Source organism: Bacillus rossius, chromosome 2, assembly GCF_032445375.1.
Source record: "Bacillus rossius redtenbacheri isolate Brsri chromosome 2, Brsri_v3, whole genome shotgun sequence".
NCBI lineage: Eukaryota > Metazoa > Arthropoda > Insecta > Phasmatodea > Bacillidae > Bacillus > Bacillus rossius.
The window spans coordinates 117,174,200-117,201,372 of record NC_086331.1 but is presented as its reverse complement, the minus strand read 5'-3'; the positions used below and the strand labels follow the sequence as shown (position 1 = coordinate 117,201,372).

General features: G+C 39.9%; 1 protein-coding gene across 2 annotated transcripts in view; it reads right to left on the bottom strand.

Moving 5' to 3' along the window:
* Window positions 1–27,173, bottom strand: part of LOC134529672 (facilitated trehalose transporter Tret1-like) — a 341,884-nt gene that overhangs the window by 107,524 nt on the left and 207,187 nt on the right. The window contains exon 1 of one of the 2 annotated variants that reach the window (XM_063364008.1): window positions 1,554–1,678. The exons of the other annotated variant lie outside the window; for it this stretch is intronic. The gene's annotated coding sequence lies outside the window, so the exon portion shown is untranslated. Of the gene's footprint in view, window positions 1–1,553; window positions 1,679–27,173 lie in introns of those variants that run through there. 2 annotated transcript variants of the gene reach the window in all.

Sequence of the window (27,173 nt, the reverse complement as noted above, 5' to 3'; positions counted from 1 at the left end):
GTTGCTTCGTTCTGCAAACTATCTTAACGCTACAATTTTGAGGATCAAATACCCATGTTTGCTTATGTTTATTCTAGAATAACAGGCATTTAAAAATTATATTTATTTTGAATGTGTGTTTGTCCATGAATTTGAAACTTCACGTTAAGCCATCTCTTAGAACAGTGTTATTAAATCGGATGTCATTTTGCTACAAATGTTTTTTTTTTCAAACAAAACATTTTCTCACGTGGAGAGTATTATTAAGGTTTTCTTAAAACAAAGTGTATATCGCTGTAAACATTTCCACGGCTTTCTAAATGCTGCTAATATTTATCAAAATATAGTTTTTGTTGTAAGTGAGTGCTAAGTTAGAACGACTTATGATTTTAAGAACGAGATATTTACAAAAATTATGTTATTGTAGTGTAAACTTTCTATGCTTTAAAAATAATAACCATTTAATCTGCAATTTGATAACGAAATAAATAAAAATTTTGTTTTAGCTGGGGAAAATCGAATATTTTAATGTCTTAAAGCGATACAATAACGGCAAAATGTTGCCTGAATACAGTTTTGTTTTTACAAAAAAAAAAAACTGTCATTAGTAAGCATTTCAAAGATAATTTTCTTTAAGGAAGTACTAAATGCTTGCTCGTCTTTGTATTTCGTGGTTTTCGCCAAGCAAAAATAGCACAGTTATGTAATAATATATGACTTAACGAAACGTCTTCACAATTAATGCCCAAAATATACAAGTGTTCACTATAAATTTTTAGCTTGTGTCAGCGTGGATACATAAAACTACGTTTAAAAAATAAAACTATAGTATCAACTATACTACACCAACGTTCTAACTAAAATCACAATTACGAAACTTAAAATAAAACACGGGGTTCAGTTGTTTCAATAATGGCATACCTGACTAATGTAGTCAAAGTGTCACTTAAATCAAAACAGAAAATTATTCAGCTAAATACATTTTTTTTTCTGTATATAGTGATAAAAAACGAACACATATTCAGATTTTGAATAAATATGTGAGTTGCATTATAAAAAAAACTGTAAAAGCGTTTTTAAGACGAAATTATGAACAATAAAAGAAAGTGTTAATATACACTTCTACCACCTATGGCCCTAAGAATCAACCGAGGTTTTGATATCATTTATGTGCTTCAGACACAGATGCTGAAGTTGGGTGTCAAAATCAAGAATAACTTCAAGGAATTTACCAGGACTACGGTAGAGTTTAATTTAATCAACTTCTTTCAACAGTCATTGTGACGAATCAATACAGTTTTTGAATGCTAATATTTTGTTAAAAATAAATATTTTTTGACTAGCAACCCAAACAAGTTTCGATAGGAACCGAATTCAAAAGCATTTAAATGTTTTCGTCGACGTATTATACATTCCAGGGTTCAAACAAAGAAAGAGAAACTTTGAGAAATTGAAAATTGAACGAAAATTGTCAGTTGAATAAGTTTATCTGCAAATCAGACCGCTGCTCAATAAATGACAGTCGGGCTGTTGTTACGGTAAATAAATTATTGTGACGTTCGAACTGCCATTACCTTCGGTGTCGCTTCGCAAAGAAGTCCACCCGAAGAAGTCCACTGAAGAAACCGTTTGCCCACGGCAGGCCAACTTCACTCTGTGGACACGGATCTCTCACTTGCTGCACTGAAGAGATCACCGAAACGGCAACGGAACACATGATCGCGTCTCACTTTAAAGCAGCGCGCGTCCCCTCACACTCCGCACGCCCCTCCAGCCACGTGTTCTCGCAGTGCTAAGCGAAAACCAAAGTTCTCAATGAACAGAAAAACAGCTTCCATCGCGCACTTCGTCCAAGCCCTAACGGACGCGCCTTGTGATTGGTTCGCGTTCCCAGCGATAGCCTTTACTCCGGTGGCACGAAAAACTTTGCTCCCAGCAACCAGTTCAGTAAACTGGATGACGTCAGACTTGGTTTTATTATTTTTACTGACGTACGTAATCATATTTTTTTTTATGATAACCACACCGAGTACTCTAAACGGCAGTAAACAAATGATATTCGGTTCCCACAAATATATCCAATATAACTATGAACAATAGTTTCCAATATTTTCTTTGTGTGGTTAGCAGCTACCAGAAAATAATGCTAAAATTGTTTTTAGAAACGTTTTCGAAAAATAATTTTGTTTAAATTACTTAACCTATTTTTCATTCCGGAGTTTTAAACCGGCGCATGAAATACAAACACAAATCTTGCAGACTGCTACAACCTTTTCACAGAATTGTTTGTGTTATCACGTGTTTGTTAGAATGTGAATTTTATTATATTTGTTAGATTGTGGAGTTCAGTAAAGACGAAAATACATATACGCCAACGGTTAGTGATTTTGAAGTCGACGGAAATAAACAAAAATTTTCAAATTTCTTTTTTAATTCTCCGAAGTAAGGTAATTTTTAAAATTTTATCTTGAGACATGGTGACATTCTCTATTTTAGACCAACAATGAGAAAAACCTTTGGAATGACTCGTTGCGCTATTCGTAAAAATTTAACAGCATCGCTACTGATTTGGTACCTTGGAATTAAAACTGGTTTACTTTTACTGTAATTTTCCTCCGCGTTGTCTATGGATGCAAATTATTATTTTATTGTTTCATAGATATTTGCCATATTGTTTTGTGGCTTTATTCACGTGAGTTGTACTGTATTTGTTTTTTTTTCCTGGTTGAATAAAATTAAAATCAGCAAGCACGGCAATCCAATGGGGGCAGATACTTAAAAGACCTAAAAAAAAAAAAAAAAAAAGCTGTCACATACACAGTGTAAAACGACACTGTAATTTTTTTATGGAACTAAAATAATCATGTAAAATTACAGGTATTTGTAAATTTGAACATTTCCAAGTAAGCAACTTCGTTTACAAAAAAAAAATGTTCGTAGTAATACTGGGTTCGGATTCTTTGCCGGCTATTTATGCTTTGTGTTGTCGCAGTACACACATTAGTTGAGGTTTATTGTAAAACGTTCTCTGAATAGCTTTCCAGTGTTAACTACACGCAATAATAAGTATAATTAACAAAATGAAGTCAAACTGTTTAATATTCGATTATCTTTTCCATAATTAAAAAAATTAACGCTTTATAAAACATAAAACAAAATAAATAAAAAATACACCAATATTCGTAAGCATGACAAGAAATAATCAGTTTTGTTTCCAAAATATATTTCATACATGCAAAATTAACCATAACAATGTGTTGTACAAGTTTAATATATTTCTCTTGTGGTATTACAAACTATTTCTTGGCAACTAGTTGTCAAAGGCGTATTTTGTATTGTTAAGAACAAAAAAACATCCTGTATACACTACAGCGTTATACAGTCGTGTCCGAATTAAAGTACACAATAGTTATGTACGTGATACCTCAAATACTTAAATAGCTTTTGTGGTGTACTAGAGCAAGTTGGATGAACCTATGTGTAGATGTGACTTCTACAAATGCTATCAGTTAGCCCACTAATACTTGCAAAAATTTTAGCTCAAAATATAACATTTTTGCATTTGATTAATAAAGACAACTTAATGATAAACCTTCGTTCCGTTAAGTTACAATTTGTCTACGCGTGTGTATTTAAAGGAATATTTCTTATAAACTGTTTTTTTATTTAGTACCTTAAACTTATAAATATATAATGTAAATTATGATTTCATAGTCTTTAACACGCTATCTACTTTTCGAAATGGCAACGTTTGCTCGGATGACCTACAATGACGCGAGGAGAACACAGATTCGTACACTTGCACGCCCGCGTGCTAAACGTGCGGTTCGTAACACCCTTGTGACGTCACCGTTGAGGGGGGGGGGGGGGCGAGCTCTAATAGCACTCCGGGCAGATGCGGACATGTCCTAGGCCCGAAGCGAACACGTTCCCCCTCGTTTCTCGTTGCGGCTCGTCGCACAGAACGAGGTCATCCCTGACCTCACGCTGCGTAGATAAGACATAGGTAGAGTGCTGCAAAATTCGCGGATTAATTTCGTGATGTGCTAAAATTAAAAAAAATATATACCTTAGCGCTGCATCTACCGCTGGTTCACTGTAAAATCTGGAGGACTGAGGGCCAATTAGAGACCCTCACTCATAGAAGTGTCGAATCACAGACACTCAGTCGAGGCGACTCACAAGTCAGCAGCCAATGAACAGGTGGCATTTGCCCGAGTGTGTAGAGTGTAGTAGAGTCTATCCTGGTGGTCATTGAATCCGCGAATTTTGCAGGTCTCCAGTCACAGGCTAGTTTCGGACGTAGACCAGTGGAACTGGTCGCGAACAATGGCCCGTGACGCTGGAACCTTTGAATATATATATACTGTATAGAAGTCGCGAGTGGATAGGATTTACTCTACGTTTTTCAGAAGCGCATGATGAGCAGCTTGGGAACTTCACCACTGCAGGGCGCTGCCGTAACGCCCTGTATCGTCTTAGGTACGTGTATTTACACGTTAGAGCGCAGCACTGTCGCCCGCTGTCATTCCCCGCACCCCCAACCTATCATTCGCTGCAGCTCAAGGTCGTTCAACGGGAGGGGGAAGGGGTGTTTGAAGAGTTCGACACTTGTCCGCTAGGGACCACCACAAGTCGATGCCCTAGAGATGGTGGCGATTGCGGCGGTGAATTAACCAACTACCTCAAACCGTATTAGAGATTTTAACCTGGGCTGGCGATTTCTATACAGTATGTATATTCAAAGCTGGAGCGGACACCGACGGCGGAAGGTCAGGACCGGCGCGCGCTGCGGGGAGACGAAGGGCCCGAAGGGAAAGAAAAAGGCTTGCTTATCGACCGGGGCGCCGCTGCCCGAGGTCGGGACCACGTACCTGGGCTGTTATCTCGGCCTCCGGGTCGGACTGCCTGCCGCCTGGCGGGCGCTGCGACGCCGTGAAGGCAAGGGAGGGGAGTGTCGCCGGACCTGACCTGGCCGCGACTCCTGATGACCGAGCAGGTCGGGGCGCCCACCCCCCTCCCGCCCCCCGCAAAACACGCAGCTCGCACAGGAGAGACCATCCCACCCTGGCCACAGCCTAGTATTTCGACCGGGGACGCACCACAACGCCGAAATGGCGAATTGACCACAACGCCGACAGCTAGAAAACTGCTGTGTACCACACAACGCCGAATCACCACAACGCCGAAATACACTAACGCCGAAAAATGTCATTGCAGGACTGCCACAAAGGTTAGGTTAGGTTAGACTAGGTTAGGTTAGACTAGGTTAGGTTAGGCTAGGCTAGGTCAGGATAGGTTAAGTTAGGTTAGGTTAGGTTAGGTTTGATTGTGGTATTTCGGCATTAAGGTACATTTAAGAAACACACACAAATTCATTCAGTTGTTATTTCGGCGTTGTGGTACACAGCAGTTTTCTATCTGTGGGCGTTGTGGTCAATTTGGACATTCGGCATTATGGTATGTCGGCGTTGTGGTAATTTGGCGTTGTGGTAATTTGGCGTTGTGGTAATTCGGCGTTGTGGTAATTCGGCGTTGTGGTACAGTCGGCGTTGTGGTCAATTTTGACATTCGGCGTTATGGTATTTCGGCGTTGTGGTAACGACCCTTTCGACCCTTGGCAGTGGATCAAGTCCCGAAAGACTGGAAGTAAACGAACACTCTCCATAAAAAAAATACAGCTGAGCAAGTCACGTGCGACCTGGATAGAAAGCGAAATGTGACCGCGGCGAATGAACACATGGCAAGGAATTGCAACCGTACACGCTTGTGGAACCGGAGAGTAACGGATATGTTCCAGTGCGGTGCGCTTTGTGTGTGAATCTTTATTTTAAAAAGCCATGATAAAACGACAAATGCCTTTTTTTTTTTGTTGCCTGACCTTGAACTGATTTTGAGATAAACGAAAAAGTATGTGTAGTGTCGGTTTTATTTTTCAAACTTATTTCTATAAAAAAAACATACAAAAAACATACAAAAAACCCACCAAGAGGAATTCATTAGGCAAAACTTAGATAATAATGAATATACATATATAACAGATTTTTACATGATTGATAGTATAGAAAATTTATATATATATATATTTATTTATATTTGAAATTTTTCTCGTGGTTCCAGTACACTTACACCAAGAAGAAAAAAAAATACAATATTGTTGATAGTGTGTTATTTTACTACAAAAGGTTTTACTTAATTAAAGAGAAGCTTTTTCAGTGATAGCGATAAATAGCATAATATTTCGCAGATTGTTTCAAAAATCATCACTGCCATAATTTGAGGAAAAAAATGGATAGTATTCCTGCTGGTTTGCATTATTAGTTTTGCATTGCATCCACATATAAAACAATGTTAATGTGTGTAAATAACACACCGCATATTTTTATGCACGTCCTCATCAATTTGGACGACACTACCGATGAAGTTATCATCTCCATATTCAGATTCATCCGTTCCTGAAGACTGAACATTAATTCCACTCGGGTCCCTTCCAACTAGGGTTGGAGCTGCCCAATTTGTGTCATCAATTTCGAAAACCTTCATATCGACTCCGATATCATCACTTCAGACCAAGGTACAAACTGTTGAGGTTAAAGCGTAGGTATATTATCGAAGCAGTCGACATTTGCACACAAAACGTCGTCGATCAAAGCTGTATCTTCAGTGTAAATGCTGTATAATCCTGCTTCTTCTTCAGATTTGATCATTTTTATTTATTTCCACAATTTTTGTGAGCTGACTAGTCACAATTTCTACATATCACAAACAATATTAATTACTACTTGGAAACCTACGTCACTACAGCATGGGTTCGCACGATCCCACAAAAACTGACACACGACAAGAGGCGAGTTCATTTCATCGACTCCTCAGAAAACACGATGCAACGCGTTTATCGCGCGCACGGTGCAATAAACAATACCAGAAGTGTCTGCGAGTTCGTGGCAACCGAGTACAAGTCAAAACATGTGGAACAACCGCCAATATAACAATGTTCGATTAAAGAAGCAAATGACTCATACAAATATAATGTTATCTATATTTATCACATTAAAACCTCAACGATTAAGCATCAAAAATTGAAAACCCACGTTTTTTTTAATGTTAGAAATATTTTATTTAGTTGTTTGAACCCATAGCATTTTATTTATAGTTGAAAAAGCGTCTCTTTGGTTTTCGTAAAATGTATTGCAGTGAAAGTTATATAATTACAATACTGTCAGTAAATTTTGTTGGGGTAAATGCATTAGAACCAAGAGGGAAAAATATTTTTTTTCCTTCATCGCGTATGTAAAAAACTGAAAAACAAATTATAAATTTTTCTCCGAAGTATTTCTTAATGAATACCGTTGGGTTAATTTTGCTAGCTCTAATAGTTATTGAAAACAATGCGTTCGAAAAATAAACCAACCCTACACGTACTTTATTGATTATTTCGATGTCATTTCAAAGTCATGCTCCAAAAAACAGAATGTATCTTATTCTTATCGCAAGCCAGTGTCACGACATGCGGTACTTAAAATATTAGCTATGGGGTCCATTTCACCAGACTTACCACGCTAGACCATTTGCAGGTCTCTGCTAATAAGCTTTCTCGTGAACACTCAACATTATTTTGTTAGTACCACAAAATATATGCTAGGCTTGAAATGTACAAAATATTCTAATGTAGGCTCGAAACTGCTTCGCTCCAATGATTGGGCGAAGGTCGTGACCCAGTCCAAAAGATGTGTGTTGTTATCTATGGAATGTTTAAGCAAGCAGCTGGTGTTTTCAAAGACTTCGTTCATTGTTTGCGTGCAATTTCCTGTGGAGTCATTACACGGTGTAGAAATATTTATCAGCAAGTCAGGTTATCGGCAGTGCGGTGATTTTAAGGATAAAATTATGTTATTAGAGTGGTATTTATAATTTTTAATACTACGAAAATTCAGAGAGAAAAATAAAAAAATGTTTTCTATACCAAAATTCCATACCTTAAAATGTTTTCAGACTGTAAATATTGAGACACCGATTAATTATCTGTGTTGGAGGTACAATACAGAAGGGGGTGATTCTGGATTCGATCGACAGACTTCGGCTGCAGGTACGTCACGAGCAAATAAGTTAAAATGCATAATCGGATTATTGTTCTAAAGAGATTCCCAAGCCTTTTAATTTGAATCTGAACCACTGGTTTATTGAAAATAACAGAGCAAGTATTTAATTTGGAAAACTTAGCTTCCGGATAATGTTTAACTGAACAAAGTTGTACAGTCACAGTTAAACGTATCGCTGTCGTAATATAATTTCATTGAAATAATTTAGGTTAAAATCATTATTTCCAATACACTTTTGTGGCGTGGAAGAATAATGTAATTTTTTTTTAGGCGAATTTTAAATCCAGATGTCGAAACTAACGAAAAAGTCCACCAAGAGTGTTTTCGAGAAATGTTAGTATCAAATATAGAAAAAAAAACTGTAATTCCTAGCAGGTATGCGTCGGGCACTAAAACCAGTATTGCGTGAGCCCATGAAGGTATTTTGAAGTAATACTTATAATACAAGTAGAACAGCAGCAGAGGGAACTTCATGCATAAAAGCATGAATGCAGAACAAACCCCACGTGTCATCTAACACCGAAAGTGAATAAATCACATCGCACTTTATTTTGTAAGGCAATATCTTCTCCTAACATTTTTCTTTCCGTACCACAGTTAACACAATGTAGCACGTGCGATCTGAGGATTTCGCTTGAACTCTGGCAGCCACCTCGCCGCTGGGGACTGCACACAGCCAGAACACTTACACAGCTTACCTACAGCTCAGCAGTGACGAGCACTAAGTAATTTGGTGTATGCAGGCGTAAGTGCGCACACTTGTTAAAGCGCGCTCAAGTTACGAGTGATATTTGTGAACTCCGTTCGGTCATTAAAGAAAATACACTCGTAAGAAAAAAAAAAGCTTTTATTGGCAGTTTTAGTTTACTACATAGCTACTTTACACTTTCGCATAATCGTCATTCAGTTCCAAGCACTTTTCACAACACTGCACCAGTTTCTTCAACCCTTCTGCATGGAAGTTCGCCGCCTGCAAGCTAAGCCAGTTGAAAATCGTAAATTTTGCGATTTTTGATGTAACTGATGACCCACGTTTCATGAAATCAACCAAAATGACACCATTTTCGTAAAAAAAAATTGGTAGTGTAACGTCGGTTTACGGACGATATTTAATTGTGACAACGTCATAACAAAACATTGATGAAATGATTGCAATGTTTTATGAATAAAATTTAATAATTTTTATTGAATTATCACTATTTTGTATGGATACAAAGAAGGAGTGAAATGAAATGTACAATTTAATTGATAAATTTACTTTTATTTGCACTCATTAATTCAAATATGTTTATTACTTTAACGAAGAGATTATTTGAACTATAACTTTTATACATGTTTGCTATTTAACTTCTTCCAATCTGTGTTATTCTGTTAAGGATAGGACGATGAAAAGTAGGAAACGAATAGGAGTGTTTCAAGTTTAATGTGCCTCGAAAAAATCAAATCGATGGTTGTACCAATCGAGTGGAAGAGAGATAGATGCGGCGCAAGCGTAAAATGAGCGTAACGGGACACATCGTAACGGGACAATGAGTCATCATTTTTCGTGCGTGCAGCCGGCGTTCATCGATTTATTAGACGTTGTCACGTCAAAAAATTGTAGCCATCATATTTCGACTAAAGTACGGAGATTGCTTAAACGTTTTCCGGAGATGTTTACTAGGCGCCTGTACTTAGGCTACACGCATTGCGTATTCGAAGTCCATGATGCCTATGGCTAAGGCGTCCTTCCATTTCCAACCGGCGAACTTCTATGCAGAAGGATTAAGGAAACTGGTGCAGCGTTACTAAAAGTGATTGGAACTGAATGACGATTGTGTGAAAATGTAGAGTAGGTATGTAGTAAACTGAAACTGTCAATAAATACTTTTTCTTACAAGTTTATATTTTTAAATGACCACACGGAGCATACGTTAGGAGTATTCTTGTATTTGACCGCGATGAACCCCCAGCTTAAGTTGGTCGGTCTAATTCCTACTCGCCCTGTACAACTGATCACGCAACACGTAGAACTGGTAAAAGAACCGAATGATAGTGTCCTGCCGTGCCTGGAAATGCAATCTGGTTTCTGCTACCCTGTGCACCTTTTGCAGAACTGCCCTCTCTATTCTATGAAGGGTTTTCTCCGCGGGTGATCCGCTGGTAAGGAATCATCATAATTACAAAAATAATTAACATTTGTTCAATTTATTTTGTTTGAGTTCAGTTTCTCGTTGACCTGAAACCGCAGATACACAAATTTGTCAGGTATTTAGCCATAACTTGCAGTAGGCCTACAGATGTGGCATTAAATTTTGTAACCGAAAGGGTACACAATGTCTAATTTCGTGGAATACTGTGAATTAATCTATCTGAAATTACCCCCGTGTCGAAATCACCAGTTCTACGTGCGATTACAAGTTAATAAAGTTAAGAGACTGCTAAAGACGAGGTTGGCTCGGCGCGCCGCCTTGAGGGATCACAGCCCCCCCCCCCCCCCCTTTTCAAACCTAGAGCGGCCGCTGCGCCGGTACAACAAATTTGCATTAGCGCAACCCCAATACGCCTCCCCCTCCCCCCCCCCCCCATATTCCCAAACGTATTCCTATTGAGTCCGGAAGCGGATCTTCTCGGTAGAGTGTTCGGCTGGTTCCCAGAGCCTCGTCACGTGAAGTGGCGTAACTAGAACGCCATTTTTTTTTTAGCAGCTTCGAGTGTTAAGTTGGGGTTCCTGTCGACACGATACTTAGGAGGGCTAAGACACTTTCATGACAATACTCTGCAGGTATATAAAATATATACGTCGACCTGTTGCAGAGAGAGAGAGAGAGAGAGAGAGAGAGAGAGAGAGAAAGAGAGAGTCAGAGGCAGGTGGCGACACCGCAGTGTGTGCGCGAAGCTGGCGGTGATACCGGCGAAAACTCGGGCAGTGAAGTGTAGAGGGTGAGTGATCTTTTTGGCGAGCGATAGTGATCGACGAGAGACGGACTTCGTGTGGGAATATCGGAGCTTCGGGGACCAAAGCATCCGGGACGGTGTTGTGTGTGTGGTAGACGAGCGAGTCGTGCGAAGCAGCGTTGAGACCGTGGTGCGCGGTAAGAAACAGGAGAGAGAGCCACTGTCTAGCCGAACTTCATGTGGGAGAGTATATAGTGGACTTATGCACGTGTTATGAATTTGTAGACAGACATTCTGATTGTGGTAATTTAAGAACTAGTGTAATTATTAGTTAAAAAATAAAACTATATTTAATTAATTGGGCCACCCAAGGACCTGTTTTTTCCCAGTTGTAACAATAATATCAAATTGCCCCAAAAAATGGGAAGGGGTTAATTATGCGTACCAAGTCAATCCAAAAATTTTGATAAATAAGGAAAAGTAATTATTATAGCTAAAAAGGGGGTTGTCTGTAAATTCGGTTTACGGACAATAATCTTACGTGATAACGTCATAAGAAAACATTGATGAAAAATTGCATACTTTTTGATTTTCAAATATTATTTACAGTTTTTGTAATTTAATTTAAATAATTTATTTAGATATAATCACGAACAATTAGTTATAGAAATAAACTGAAATCAAATCAATGTCAATAAAATGTTAATTTTAAATGACGAAATTGGATAAATAAATATATATTTTTTAAATTGCTGCTTTTAAAAAGCTCGCCTTAACCTGTTTGATATTATAGAAGATTTTCTCGTACGGTGGTTGGCCGGTTCTTGCACGCTCGGCTCAGGTGGAACGTGACAATGAGTCATGCTTTTTCGTGCGTGCAGCCTGCGTTCATCGATTTATAAGACATTATCACGTCAAAATTGATTAATTCAGAGTTATCAAATAAAAAAAATTGTTTCTTTATTTTCATTAGAAATTCATATAAAACATGATTTTAGTCAGTAAAAATATAACCAAGACGATTCTAAAACCTAAATCAATAGTCGAATTTGAGATTTTATAAAACTGTGTGTTACGTAGCAGTCAAAATAATAATTAAAAGATCATTTTTAATAAATTGCGTTTCTGAAATTGATGACCCATAGAGTTGAAAGTTCTAAAAAAAATTTTTATAATGTAAAATGCTTGATTCAACATAACTTTTGTTGTTCCGGGACAGCTTCACAGTGCGATATGTACAGGAACAGTCAGTTTCCAGCGAGAGCCGCGCGCTGCTAAAGGAATAAGTCCCACGTCACACGTCAGCTGGGAACAGGCAACAGGCAACAGGCACGCGGCGGTCGCGGGTCCGGCGTGGCGTTGCGACAGACGCCGCGTCTGCGCCCGGTCACGTGACATCCGGCCGCGGGTCCCACGTCCACGCCGCGTATCGCTTGCATCTGGGGCTCGCTTACGTCACTGGCCTAAGGCCCGGTCTCACTCGTCATCTCGGCCTTGAAGTTCTCTGGTCAACACCATTGATCGGACAGAGAGGACCGAAATGCGCCATATTGGTTTCAACAGATTCATCGGTCAATATTGCACATTTTTTTTCGTTAAGACGGAGATTACACAAGAAGAGATTTTTAAAGACCCTAAAATAGCGTCTATTGACAGTATTATTACAGTAATATTCATTCCCAAGAATAAATGTGACACTAAACGTCAATTACGTCACGGGAGAAAATATTTGAGGCAACCAGTCACTTTTAACTTAAGGTATTAAATTACTTTTTACACTATGCTTTAATGACGCCAAATTTTTAAAGTTAAATAAAAGAAATTTCATTGGGCAAAAATAACATTGATAACAAGATGACATATTTCCGTTTCTTACTTCCCCTTTAAAGCCTACTCCTGTAAAAGCATCACGGCAGCTTTGTTGCATTTGCTTTTTGGGGCAAAAATTTCGTCACAAAATATTTTCTTAACTTCATTAGCGAGCTGTAAAATGTCACTAAAGTAATAGTAATTTCAATCATGTGTGTGACATTTTATCTCCATTAGATAACACTTTCGAACATAATTGGTAACAAAAATTCTGACGAAACATAAAATGTAAGAAAACTATTATGATAAAATTACAAAAATATCCCTTAAATTATAGTGAGAACAAAAAATAACCAACATAGCGAGTGAGAAGGAGCCTTAAGTAGACTACATCGTCTAGCTGGAGCTCGTGTGACTGTGGGCAGCTCACTATGTCCTCATATCGGTCACGGTCACAATACAATAATTGCCAAACACCGCAAATGTCATATGGGGAAACAATATATCGAGAGAGATATATACCGCATAACGCGCTATTAAAGATTAACTAAAAAAATTTTTGCGATATCGACGTTTTCTCGCTGCAGTTTCTAATCAAAATGTGTGTGCATTTTGCGTAATATTTGAAATGTATCTTCTATATTTGTACTGCATGTATTATTGTCCTGTTATAAGCAAGTTTTTCAATGACAAAATTAGTGATATCAATACATACGAAGTAAAATTTTTACATTGGTAATCATGGCGAGGCTGATTTTACGGTAAAGATATTTTTATATGTCAACATTTACGATTTTAATTTTTACCATTACGATATTAGTGACACCGATATTAGCGACATTTAATAAGTTTTCGATATTTTAAAACAGCGTTGTACCACTTTGATACCACTATGGCGACCACGTACCGCAAAAAAAAAAAAAAAAATCTTGAAAAGGGAATACCACGCAGTCATAACTGGAGCTTCGTAAACCTGCTCGTCTGTTCATCTTCACCAGAGTGCAGCCTTCCCATTGTGCCGGGAGCATGGTGATTCATGGTGACTATAGCCAGGTAGATTAACTGTATAGGCGTCAGTGCACTGGGTTCTGATATGAAAAAAATGCAGTCTCTTGATGGCTGATCGACGAGAGGAGCTTAATTCCCTCTCGAACGCAGTTGTTGCGCTGCAGAACGGCAGTGATCCATGTCAAAAAAAAAAAAAAATTCCTATAAACAAAATAGTTAAGGAAAATAGTTGCGTGGCAACCACGATCGTCAGAAGTGAAACTTCACAGTTGACTAATCCACTTGAACGGTAAAACTAAACAATAAAGTACACAGTGACATACTAAACACTGCCACGGCTATGGAATGGCGGTCTGAGAGTGTCTGATACCGTGTTTCCAGCCCGTGTCAGCAGGACGAGTGAGTCGCAGTGGCGGCAGCGTAACAGAAACTGCAGCACCGTGGCGTCATTTCACTGACGCTTGCCCGAGAGTGGGGAGTGGGACGCCACTAAACGCCTCACTCCAGAGCGCTGCACTGGTCGTTACGCTCCTATGAGTAGAGACCGGAAAAATTCGCGGATTCATCTCGCGATAGGCTAGAATCCAAACTAGTTCAACTTCATGCTGCTTCAGTGATTGGACCACAGTTTACCTGAATGACCCTAAGCCAATGAAGAATACTCAACATAAACCAACACTGAATCACAAGCATTCCAGTTGACAGGTGTCACGGATTAGTAGCCAATCAGCAAGTGTAATTTCCATAAGTACATAGAGGATCGTAGAGTCTATCCTAGAGGTCATTGAAACAGCGAATTTTTCCAGTCCCTACCGATGAGTCATCACCTAGACTTACTATACCGGCTGCAATTAAGTTTCCCTTCAAAAAGTTACAGTGTATTCTTAACTGTCTTGCCTCAAAAATCCCAAAATAATCAAACCCGATTTTTTTTTGCAAGTAGGAAAATTGGTACTCTTGTTTCCTGTTTCCGTCGCCCAGTCATTGCATCAATAATCCATTCTCATCTTGTCACCACTCGAAGTCTTAACTGACCTCGAGGTCACGTCTACTTATGCTTATCCGCTCGTTGAAAATTTTTTGCGATTAATAACCATCTCTTATACTGTGGGCCTTTCAGTGGTGAGCCCGACAATAAACATCTACAGCAAGGTTCGATTCAGGTCCCTCAGAGAATATGTTGTCAGAGGAAGCAGTCTTCGAAAGCTGTTTAAAGCTTAGTTAAATGTCTCCAAAATAACATTTGCGATGCGCAGGGTGTTTTGGAAGTTCTCGTCCGACATCGACTTCAATGTGTTTTACCTCGCAAACTTGGGTTCCGAACACAGCTACGAACTGTGTACGACAAACACGTAGTACGTGGTTTATCTTAAAACACGAACACGAAAATAGATAAACAGATCGTTGAAGTTCACAACAGTGTCAATTTTGCGAAAGGTTAAAAAATAAGGATAACGAATGGTTTTTAAACGCATTGAAAATAACGTTTTGGTAATTTCAAAAATGATGTTCGAACAATATTTACTATAGCCACTTAAATAACAATTCGAAAGCTTGAAGCGTGCCAAACACGCATTGTTACGACCAGGTCAATCCAAATAAACTGAAGCAAATATATTGGTACCCACCATTTACAAACCTCACCATTAACTAAATTTAAAGGCTTAAGGTACTTACTGTGGCCATAACTGTAAACGTTATTAGACTTCTCGCATTACTTCAGTTTTCGTCCTGTCAGGGAAAACTTACGCAATAAGAAATCTCGAAACTCACCTGGGACCCCGGGAAGTTTTCACCCCTCCCCCCCCCCCCCCCCCGAAGGCCAAGGCTACGACACGCCCAGACGTGATGACGTACACACACACGAGCGCTGTGCGCTGAGTGCTGACCCATTAGCTAATGACCTACATCCACTCGTGAGAACAAATCCATCACTCACGCGTAACATCGGAAACAAATTAAAACCTTCGCGTGTTGAAAAAAAAAAAGACAATGTTATAAAGTGTCTTAAGTTTCTTCTCGCATAGTTAGAGATATGACGTATTAAAAAATGTTACACCCCAAACAGTGGGTGATAAAACGCTATTATAAAGTATAAATCCGTTAAATTGTAACCTGGTGTGCCTGCCAGGAAACATTCCGTGTGTAAAATTATCATTACATCGTGTAATTTTACGCCTGATGAAGGTGATACTTTCAAATTAAAAATTAATATAATAAACTCAGTTGCAGTGCAAATCAAAGCTACTTCTCTTTGTTTCACACTCAAAATGTCCTAGCAAAAGTAGGATAATAGAAAACAAACCTTGTGTGTGTAATTTTACACAATCAGTATCCATTTTAAAACACTATCAACAGGTGTTAACTTACTTTTATCCCCATGTGCCTACACTATACAAAAAAAGTATTTTCACCTTCAGAGGTGGTGTATTTTCACTGTAAGAGTGGGCAAGTCATGAAAACTCATGGTGAGTAATTATATATGCAGCGTAACCATGATATTATACAAATAATAACTAAAAAAAACATTGACTCTGTTTTTACACACATGTAGGTGTGAAATTAAAACTTAGTTGATATTTATAAAATTAATAAAATATTTTGACACAGACCTTCGGTGAAAAAACCAGTTTCAATTTAGTTGTTAATTTGCATGTTTGATCGTGTAAAATTACTCATTAGGCTGTGCTTAATTCCGCCACCATTGCTGGAGTAAAATGACACTGAACATAGTGAACAATTACGTAGACAAATGATGTTACAGCTGGAACTAAATCAGGCGGTAGCTGATTTTGGAAATTAAAGTATTACGCGTGGACGGAAAGTTGTTTAAAGAACCAGTCGTCGACACCACTTTGTAATCATAATGGCTTCCCACGGACCTATCTATTAATTGGACAAATATTCCTTGATTATATATTGTATTCAATTCCATAATTTCCTGCCTGTTATTTAGCCTGATGGTAAAGTTCGTTGTTTCGGAGCCCGAGATACGCATCTGCGATCACGCTATGAGACCGCGTCACCCATGGGCGTGCGCAGGACTTCAGTATTGGTGGTGCCAGATTACACAACAGCTCTGTCATTCACGGACCCCGAGCCTAAAGCGGGGGGTCCGGGGGTCCTCCCCCGGAAAAATTTGGATTTGAAAGCGCAAAATGGTGGTATTTAAGGTGTTTCCGAACAAAAACATTAAATACACAGATGTAAAAATTTTAACATTTTTTTTTATAATGAACTATGGCTTTGAACGTTATAATCACCAGGAAAACTACTAAACTATTTACAGTTTTCAGCGTTGTTGAGCCATAAAGTAAATTGCACAAATTGTTTGCATGGAATTCATGCTGTACTTACATGCTTTCTGAAGACGTCAAATAAATGCTAGAAAAAACATTCTCAAATGTTAAGTTTTAAAATAAACAAATCAAGGGAGTTTTTTAAACATATATTAAATATGTAAAATATTAAAATAATAAAAATACAAAAATAAGAGTGGGCAAAAGTTTTAACTTTTGGAATACAACAAAAATGTTTTGTCGGCGACTGCATATAAGTCATCAAGCCTATCCTTTTAACTAACTAAACTCTCTCTCTTTTTTTAAATAAACCCTGGCGGACTGCGGCTATTATTCCGTGCGCCTGCCGAGTGGAGTGAACAGTGGACACCGAGCGCGCATTCTAATTCGAGGAGCACTATGAGAAGTATTTACTTTTCAGAAGTTTCGTAGCCGCGGCCCGCGTGTACAACACAAGTAATTGCAACTGGCTTGTTTCCGTGTGTATAGTTGGTTAGATTGATAATTGATATACTGATAGTGTTATGAGCACATATCTGTAACTCGACACGATTGGAAAACATATTTTTTTGGAAATAATACGGATTTTTGTAAGTATGTATTATTTCTGCTTGTAAAAAACCAAATAACGTTAACCCTAATGGTGGTGCCAAGGCACCTGTGGCACCTACCGTGCGCACGCCTATGGCGTCACCACAATCGAGTTAATATAAAGTTATAAACAAGAAGCCACTCTAGCGACACCTACTAGCGAACTACGGAATATTGCATGACATCATACAAAGGACAAAATTGCATTGTATTTTTATTTGACTAACGATTTAAACTCACATACAGCAGCGTGATTTTACATAGAAAAAAAGGATATTTTACACTACGTTACACATTCGTGTACTGCATAATTTCATACAGTATGTGCAAATTTGCATTTAAATTAGTAGAATTACTCATTCAAACCTTTTTTAATAAGCATACAGTGTGAATGTGATTTTTAATGCTGCATGGTTAAATTATGTTTTTTTTGTGTTATTTTACAACAATACTGTTTCTTCACACAGATATGTGTGGGTTAAAATACACACACATGTGGGGGAAAATACACCTACATCAGTGTAAAATTACACCATTTATTTTTTACATTGTGCCTTACGTTGATGGTTGGACTACAGTGCTATTGACCCTCCCTTGGCGACTCGTGAGTCAGTCATGCACAAATACACCATTGGCTGTGACTGTTATCGACTAATGAGCATTATAGAAAGGTTTGAATATAAACAAATAGGCAAGTATATTAAAACCTGAGGTGAAACCAAACATTCTTACCTTACTTAATTTTGAGTTAGTATTTTTTTTTTGTTTTGTTTTTGTGTTATGTTTCGTGTTAGTGTTTGTTCATTAAGCATTGTTGTTACTGTCTTTATTGTTTATTTATTACTTATGTAATTTGTTTGACGTGATAACGTCTTACAAATATATTTTCGCCGGCTGCACTCACGAAAAAGTATGACTCATTGTCTCGTTCCGCCTGAGCCGAGCGTGCGAGAAAATCTTCTATAATATCAAACAGGTTAAGGCGGGCTTTTTAAAATCAGCAATTTAAAACAATTTATTGACACTGATTTTATTTCAGTTTATTTCTATAACTAATTGTTCGTGTTTATATTTTTAACAAATTATTTAAATTAAATTTGCAAAAACTGTAAATAATATTTGAAAATTAAAAAAGTATACAATTTTTCATCAACGTTTTCTTATGACGTTATCACGTAAAATTATCGTCCGTAAACCGACTTTACAGACAACCCACTTTTTTTTTTTTTTTAAATTTGTGTTAGGAGGGTTATGTTTGCGTCCCACTGTACGGTTTGCCTTGCCAAGCATTCGCGGCCCGACCTACAGCGGGCAGAGGGGCTGCACTCGTGCGGGAGTGGCGGGAGGCGGGTCGTTACCACAACGCCGAATGTCAAAACTGACCACAACGCCGACAGCTAGAAAACTGCTGTGTACCACAACGCCGAAATAACAACTGAATGAATTTGTGTGTGTGTTTCTTAAATGTACCTTAACGCCGAAATACCACATTCAAACCTAACCTTACCTAACCTAACCTAACCTAGCGTAATGTAACCTAACCTAACTTAACCTAACCTAACCTAGCCTAACCTAGTCGAACCTAACCTAGTCTAACCTAACCTTTGTGGCAGTCCTGCAATGACATTTTTCGGCGTTAGTGTATTTCGGCGTTGTGGTAATTCGGCGTTGTGGTACACAGTAGTTTTCTAGCTGTCAGCGTTGTGGTCAATTTGGCATTTCGGCGTTGTGGTATTTCGGCGTTCTGGTACGTCCCCGCGGGAGGCTATCACGCCGCGGCCGGTCGCCCAAGCCCGCGCGGACACCGCGTGCGTGAACCAGCGTGCGCCGTATCGCCCCATGTCAGAGGGCAGCTGGTCAGCTGGCTTGTTTACCAGCCGAGCGTGTCATCCTCCCGCCGGCCTCCTGGGGCAACACCAGTGGCGAGGCAGCGAGCGAGCAGAGTCCAGGGCGCACCGCCCAGCTAACACACCGACACCTAGTGGTCGCAGAGTGCGAGGCAGCGAGCGAGCAGAGTCCAGGGCGCACCGCCCAGCTAACACACCGACACCTAGTGGTCGCAGAGTGCAAGGCACGCGACACGTCAGCTCATCAGACGAACATCGTCTCCACGTCACGCAGTTACGCACAGACTCCCAACAGACGTGTCTGAACTTGACGGCAACGCACAACGATACAGATCAGGGTTATTGGGGAAGGAATCGGTAGGGGCAGGCATTTTTCGCGAAAAGATCTGAACACTTATTAAATTGCAACAAGGTATACCCGCACCTGTGGTTTCTTCCTTGTGACTGGTGGCCGTCGGCGAGAGAAGTCGTTGCCTTATTTGACAGAGCCATTCAGGACGCCTTTACTTCCACACTGAATCACTGTGATTGGTGTTGTTACACTCAATATGTAACTGGGAGAAACTCACCCAATCACGGAAACACAGACGATGGTATAGTGTTTTAACTTTAATCTAGTCTCGAAATCTTTTCGCGAAATATGCATGGCCCTAGGAATCGGCAATGGCCTGAACCATCCCAGCATCGCGGGAAACAAATGGAAACCACTCACTCTAGAAGGCGAGTCCGTACCTACGTGCAGCTATTTTTTATAGTTTTTGAGCCTCACGAATCAGGCGGCCATAAGGCTGCCGCAAGCACTTATTTCAAGTGCTTCCGTCACATTTACGTGCTTCGTACCAGCTGGCGTGCAGTCTTCCTGTCATGCTACGTGCAACTATGGAACTGAAGGTTAGGATTAAACCACCATGTTGATTTTTTTGTTGCTAATTCTAGCTTAGGACTACAGAAGAATAGTTGGCTGCATGCCCAGCTGTGGACAATCAGACGACTGACTTTTGGCGAGTGAACACGGCGCATTTATTCACGCAAAAATTTCAATTCTAAATATCTGTCTCATTTTTAACAAATGGTTTATGGCTGGAAACCGGAAATATTCGCAGATTCATTTCGTTATTTGCTATGATTCATATAATCATACCTTTGTGCCGCTTTTTCTATTGGTTCTCTGTTAATCTGGAGGACCCTGCACCAGTTAGAGACCATCAATAGAGCCACGGAAATTTCGCGGATTCATTTAGTCGCAAGCTAGAATGCAAAACTTCAACCTGTCGCACTGTGTTCATGATTGGACCGCAGTTATCTGGACACGCCCCTCTATGACCGTGAGCCAACGATGTCCAGCTAGGAGAGAAGTAAGCGAATCAGGTAGTGCCAAATAACAAGGATAAAAATGTTCTCGCTAAGAAATCAACCAATGGGAAAGTAAACATGGGTATAGCACACCTATAACTTTGAATTTTATCCTGAGGCCAGAGGAATCCGGGAAATTTCCGTGGCTCTAACAATCAATTAAAGAAGTATCGAATTAATGAGTTACTCGGCTGAGACGCCTCACAAATCAGCAGTCAATAAACAGGCGCCGTTTTGCCGGGGATGCGGACGATCTTGGAGTATATCCTGGATGTCAATCAACCCGCAAATTATTCCAGTCCCTACTTACTGCTAATCCTGCCAATCAAGCGTTGTTTTTCATTCCTAGCGTTAACTCCGTATCCCTTGTACAAAACAGGACGCTGTCACTTGTTGATTGGCTGCTGCCACACGGTACCTCTATCCTGGTTGAATATGACTGGGTAGCGCGTTTTATTGCAACATTGTCTCTGGCTCCTAGTCCATTACGGAGTGTCAAAAATTCCACCATCCAATTATAGACGCCACTGAAATATATAGGCCTACCTGTGTGCAGACTAGTCGGTTTTAAAATAATAACGCGAATTGGGCAGTTCGTAATTATACTGCGAAAAATAAATCTGGCGAAAAAATTAACAAGAAGTAATATGCAATGTTTATATAGTGAAACATCCTAAAAATTGGAGATAAAACAAAAAAAATTGACGTGAAAAGACAAAACCTAGTAGTTTTAAATCCTTAAATCGGTGATGTATATAATATTAATCCGCCATAGATTTAGATTGCTTTATTTTCTTCAAACAATTATTGTCATTAAGTAACAAAATATGTGAGGCTTATGTTTTGTGGCACAAACTATGCGTTGGGTATTTTTATAACCGAGTTATTTTTCTTTGATCAAAATGTCTATGAGTAGGGGCATGCAGATTTCGCGAAAAGATTTCGAGACTAGATGAAAGTTAAAACTCTATAGCATCGTCTGTGTTTCGTGATTGGGTGACTTTATTCCAGGTACATATTGATTGTACCAACACCAATCACAGTGTGGAAGTAAACGCGTTCTGAATGGCTCTGTCAAATAAGGCAACGACTTCTCTCGAAAACGGCCGCCAATCACAAGGAAGAAACCACACGTGCAGGTATACCTTGTTGCAGTCTAATAAGTGTTCAGATCTTTTCGCGAAAAATGCCTGCCCCTATCTACGAGCAGAAAATGTTCATGTTAATACCACACAGTAAACTGCGAGTTAAAATGCCTTCAAACAGCCTTAAAGTAGTGTTTAGGTGTGGATAAACCGGGAGGAATCATATCCTAAGAGCAGCAGATGTGTCTTGTTGGAGAATGACGCGTCCTGACGAAGCCCCAATGTTGGCTCGCCGCGACACGCGGAGGTGAAGCGACTGCAGTCAACTGCTCCAGCCGGGGTGGAACACTCCCGCCCGGCCGGCAATCGAAACCGGCATATTTGATCCACCGCACTTGCCTGGAGGGCCGACTGCTTCTCATATCTTTATTGCCACGTCGTAAAATGATAAGTTCTCCGGCTGGAAGCACCGCGGAGAAGAGCCGTGAACATAAAAACCACGCACCGGTTAAGTGCCTTGCTCGTAGAGGCGACACGACGTCGAATGCGCAAGCCAGCGTCGCCCTTAGCGGCCCCGTTGCCCATAAACTCCCATCCTGTGAAATAGCTCCAGCCGTCAGGCTTGACGTTATTGTTTGAAAACAGGCTGGACTTGAAATGCTTGTTTACCTATCTTTATTGTCCTTATTGGAAAACGTGTTTTACTGTCGCGTCTGTTATGTCTAGATACCTGTAATATTCGCGGGTTCATTTCGCGATAGGATAGAGCCCAAATACTTTTGACATTATTTTGCTGCAGTGATTGGGCCACAGTTTATCTGAAGGACTCCGGGCCAATGAAAAATCTTTAACAGAAGAATTAGCGAATCACCATCATTACAGTCAACAGGTGTTACGAGTCGGTAACCAATCAGCATATGTAATTTGTACTAGTGCATAGAGGATCATGGAGTCTATTCTTTAGGGTTTAGGGGACTGAAATCGCGAATTTTACAGGTCTCTAGTTATGAGTAGAAGCGAAAACCAAGCGCTTACGAAACAACGTGGCTAGAGATGGTAAATCTATAGCTACCTGGAAAATTCGCGTTATTTTCCGTCGCTAGGTTGGAATCAATATTAATGATACAATTCAGGAAGGTGTCATTTGTTGATTGGGTCCTGACACATTGCACACTCTATCCTGGTTGAACATGACAGGGTAACGCCTCTTAATGCGTAATTGTCATTGGTTGCTAGTCCATTACGGAGTGTCCAAATAACCAACGAGCGAATAATACATGTCAATGGAGCAGGTCATCACTAGGGGCATACATATTTCGCGAAAAGATTCCGAGGCTAGCCGAAAGTTAAAACCCTGTAACATCGTCAGTGCTTTGTGATTGGGTGAGTTTCTATAGGGCACATGTCGATTGTTACAAGACCAATCACAGTAATTCAGCGCGGAGGAAAACTCGTCCTGAGTGGCTCAGTCAAATAAGGAAACGACTTTTCGCGTTGACGTCCGCCAATCACAAGAAAGAAACCGTTGGCGCGGTTATACGTTGTTGCAGTCTAACAAGCTATCATATTTTTTTTCGTGAAAAATGCCTGCCCCTAGTCATCACTAGAGACCGGAAAAATTCGCGGATTCATCTCGCGATAGGCTAGAATCCAAACTAGTTCAACTTCATGCTGCTTCAGTGATTGGACCACAGTTTACCTAAATGACCTTAAGCCAATGAAGGTTCCTCAACCAAAAAAAAAAACAGCGAATCACAAGAATTCCAGTTGACAGGTGTCGCGGATTAGTAGCCAATCAGCAAGTGTAATTTCCATAAGTACATAGAGGTCATTGAGACCGCGGATTTGTCCAGTTCCATTTACAATGGCACAGGTCCTTACTAGGGCCAGGCATTTTTCGCGAATAAATCTTAACGCCTATTAGACTGCAACAAGGTATACCCGCACCAGTGGTTTCTTCCTTGTGATTGGCGGCCGTCTGCGGGAGAAGTCATTTCCTTATTTGACCGAGCCACTCAGGACGCGTTTGCTTCTGCACTGAACTACGGCGATTGGTGTTGTAACAATCGACATGCGCCTGAAAGAAATTCACTCAATCACGAAACACAGACGATGCTACAGTGTTTTAACTTATAAATAGAGACCCGTGAATTTCGCGGATTCAATGACCTCCAGGATAGACTCCAATATCCTGTACACACTCGGGCAAATGCCAACTGTTCATTGGCTGTTGACTTATGAGTCGTCTCGACTGGGTGGCCTGTGATTCGACATTTCTATGAGTGAGGGTCTCTAATTGGCCCTCAGTCCTCCAGATCAACAGAGAACCAATGACAGAAGCAGCACTAAGGTATAATTATTTTAATTTAAGCATAACACGAAATGAATCCGCGAAATTCAAGGGTCTCTACTTATAAATAATCTCGGAATCTTTTCGCGAAATACGCATGGCCCTAGTCCATACCCATCTGACGCAAGGCCCGACTCGACAAACAGACGACCAAGGTAGTCTTGACTTCTGCGAGAGTGCTCTCTCTCTCTCTCTCTCTCTCTCTCTCTCTCTCTCTCTCTCTCTCTCTCTATCTGCGTGGTCGCAGCCCGCGGGCGAGTTCAGGAAGTCCTGTGGCGCGGGTGGTTTCCGAGATGCGCGCGTGTCGCTGGTCGAAAACACGTCCTCGCCGGATCGTGACGCTCATCTGATTAGCGCAATCAATCGCGAGACCTCTCAGTCGCGAACTGCTCAAAACTCCTGAATGGTGTCTTCTCACGGTTTGCGATTTTTTTTAAAAAAAAAAATATTTTGTGCTATCTGTGCATAGCGGGGCATGTGTTTTTCGCGAAAAGATTTCCAAAACAAATGTGTGTTTAAAAGACTGTGTCACCGTCTGCGATTCGTGAATGGTTGAGTTTTCTTGCGGATACATGCTTACAGTCAGCCCACGAATCATAGCCATTCAGTGCGGAAGCAAACACGTTTTGAATAATAAAGCAATGGCTCCTATTGCACACGGCCACCAATTGCAAGGAAGAAACCGCTGGCACGGGAATACCTCAGTGCTGTCTAGTGAAACATGCGTGCCCCTAACATGTACACATTTCAATTATTTATTTTGGGTTTCTTCTGAATAGTGTTAAAAAAAGAGATGATGATTGGCAATTCTTTTTATTTATGAAAATAGACTGTGTAGCATTTAGCGTTTATAGATTCACATAAAACATTTTCACGTACGTATTACTTGTACCTCAAAATTACAATATCGCAAATATATTTCAGTGACCGTCTAATATTTTCTACCAAACCTTTGCTTTTACATTGTCTGAAACATCGCGGATACAACTAACAAAAATTTCAAATCCAAACACATGCGTTTTCGATTGAGCCACAGTAATTCTAACATCACGGCATTAGGAACACCAAACCAATGACAAACTATTAGCGTCTGAATCGTCGAAAACGTTCAGGCCATTTAAGATGTCTGCTCTCGATGACACCAGCCGATGAACATATAAGAAGTTCAAAAATACAAGAGCCATTGTCTTGTCTGCAGGTTACTGAACACGTCGCGAAGTAGCATGTCGTTCTAAATATATCAGCTCCTTAACAAATTATTACTTGAAACGTTTGTTTAGCCGAAATTTTACTGAAATACTATTTATTTTCCACAACTATCCGTAAAATTAACATTATTTACCATTTTGAGACTTTGCTAGTAACGAAAACCTGTATTCACGGTCGCAGAACCCGGGCCCCATGGAATCTAAAAGGCCCTCTCTGAGGCAGACCGCTCGCGCTTGCAAAATTGTGACTGTGGAATGGGAATGATCAATGTTATCAACCCCCCCCCCCCCCCCCGGGAGAATCCTGTCGATTTTCGCCCGTGCCTAGGGCCATGCACTTTTCACGGAATGATTTACAGACCAGCTGTGTGTTTAAACATTGTAGAATTTAACTGTGTTTCGTGGCTGGCTGGGTTTATTTCAGACACATGTCTTCTGTCAACACAGCAATCATTGTCATACAGCGCGGAAGTAAATGCGTCCCCTCAATTGTCGGCAATGGCTGTCGCTAGCGCGGAAATAACTTAACTGCATGCAATCTAATGAGAAATTTAATGAGACTTTAGATTATTAAATATACTTTTAACGCATAGTACACAAAAAGATTATTGTTTGATAATCAAACTTATGAAAATATACTTTTATACACTATTAACCTAAAAAACAGCACGCACAAATATTATTTTAGGAGCTAATAAACAGCATTGTAAAAAAACTCACAAAGTACACGTGCGAAACATTGCTTGCCACCAGAAACCAAAAAAACAACAATAAAAAAAAAGGTCCGCACAACAAATTTTGTTTTCATGCGACTGGAATCTAATATTTATTGAGTTTCACAAGGCCCACATTAAATATAAGGAGATTTAAAAAAACCTTAAGGAATAAAAATTGGTTGTCCGTAAAGTCGGTTTACGGACGATAGTTTAAGGTGACAACGTCATAACAAAACATTGATGAATGATTGCATACTTTTATAAATAAAATTGAATCATTTTTATTGAATTATCACTATTTTGTATGGATACAAAGAAGGAGTGAAATGAAATCTACAATTTAATTGATAAATTTATTTTTTTGCACTCATTAATTCAAATATGTTTATTACTTTAACGAAGAGATTATTTTAACTATAACTTTTATACATGTTTGCTATTTAACTTCTTCCAATCTGTGTTATTCTGTTAAGGATAGGACGATGATAGGAAAAGTAGGAAACGAATAGGAGTGTTTCAAGTTTAATGTGCCTCGAAAAAGTCAAATCGATGGTTGTTCCAATCGAGTGGAAGAGAGATAGATGCGGCGCAAGCGTACAATGAGCGTAACGGGACACAGTGTAACGGGACAATGTGCGTAACGGGACACTTTTTCGTGCGTGCAGCCGGCGTTCATCGATTTATTAGACGTTGTCACGTCAAAATAAAGTTATGGACTTTTTAAGGATATTAAGTAGGCGTACGAACTCTGCGCGACTATATTTCCTCTTCGGGACGAACTCATATTACTTAGTTTCTGTTTCATAATAGTGAATAGTCTGAAGAATGTTTGGCAAGGATGAGTTTGTCTGCGAGTCCTGGGAGTCCTGGGAGCGTGGCCCAACCCGCGACCCGGAGGACTCGTCGCTCTCGGCCCGGGGAGTCCTGGCAGGAAGTAAGGACGAGCGAGACT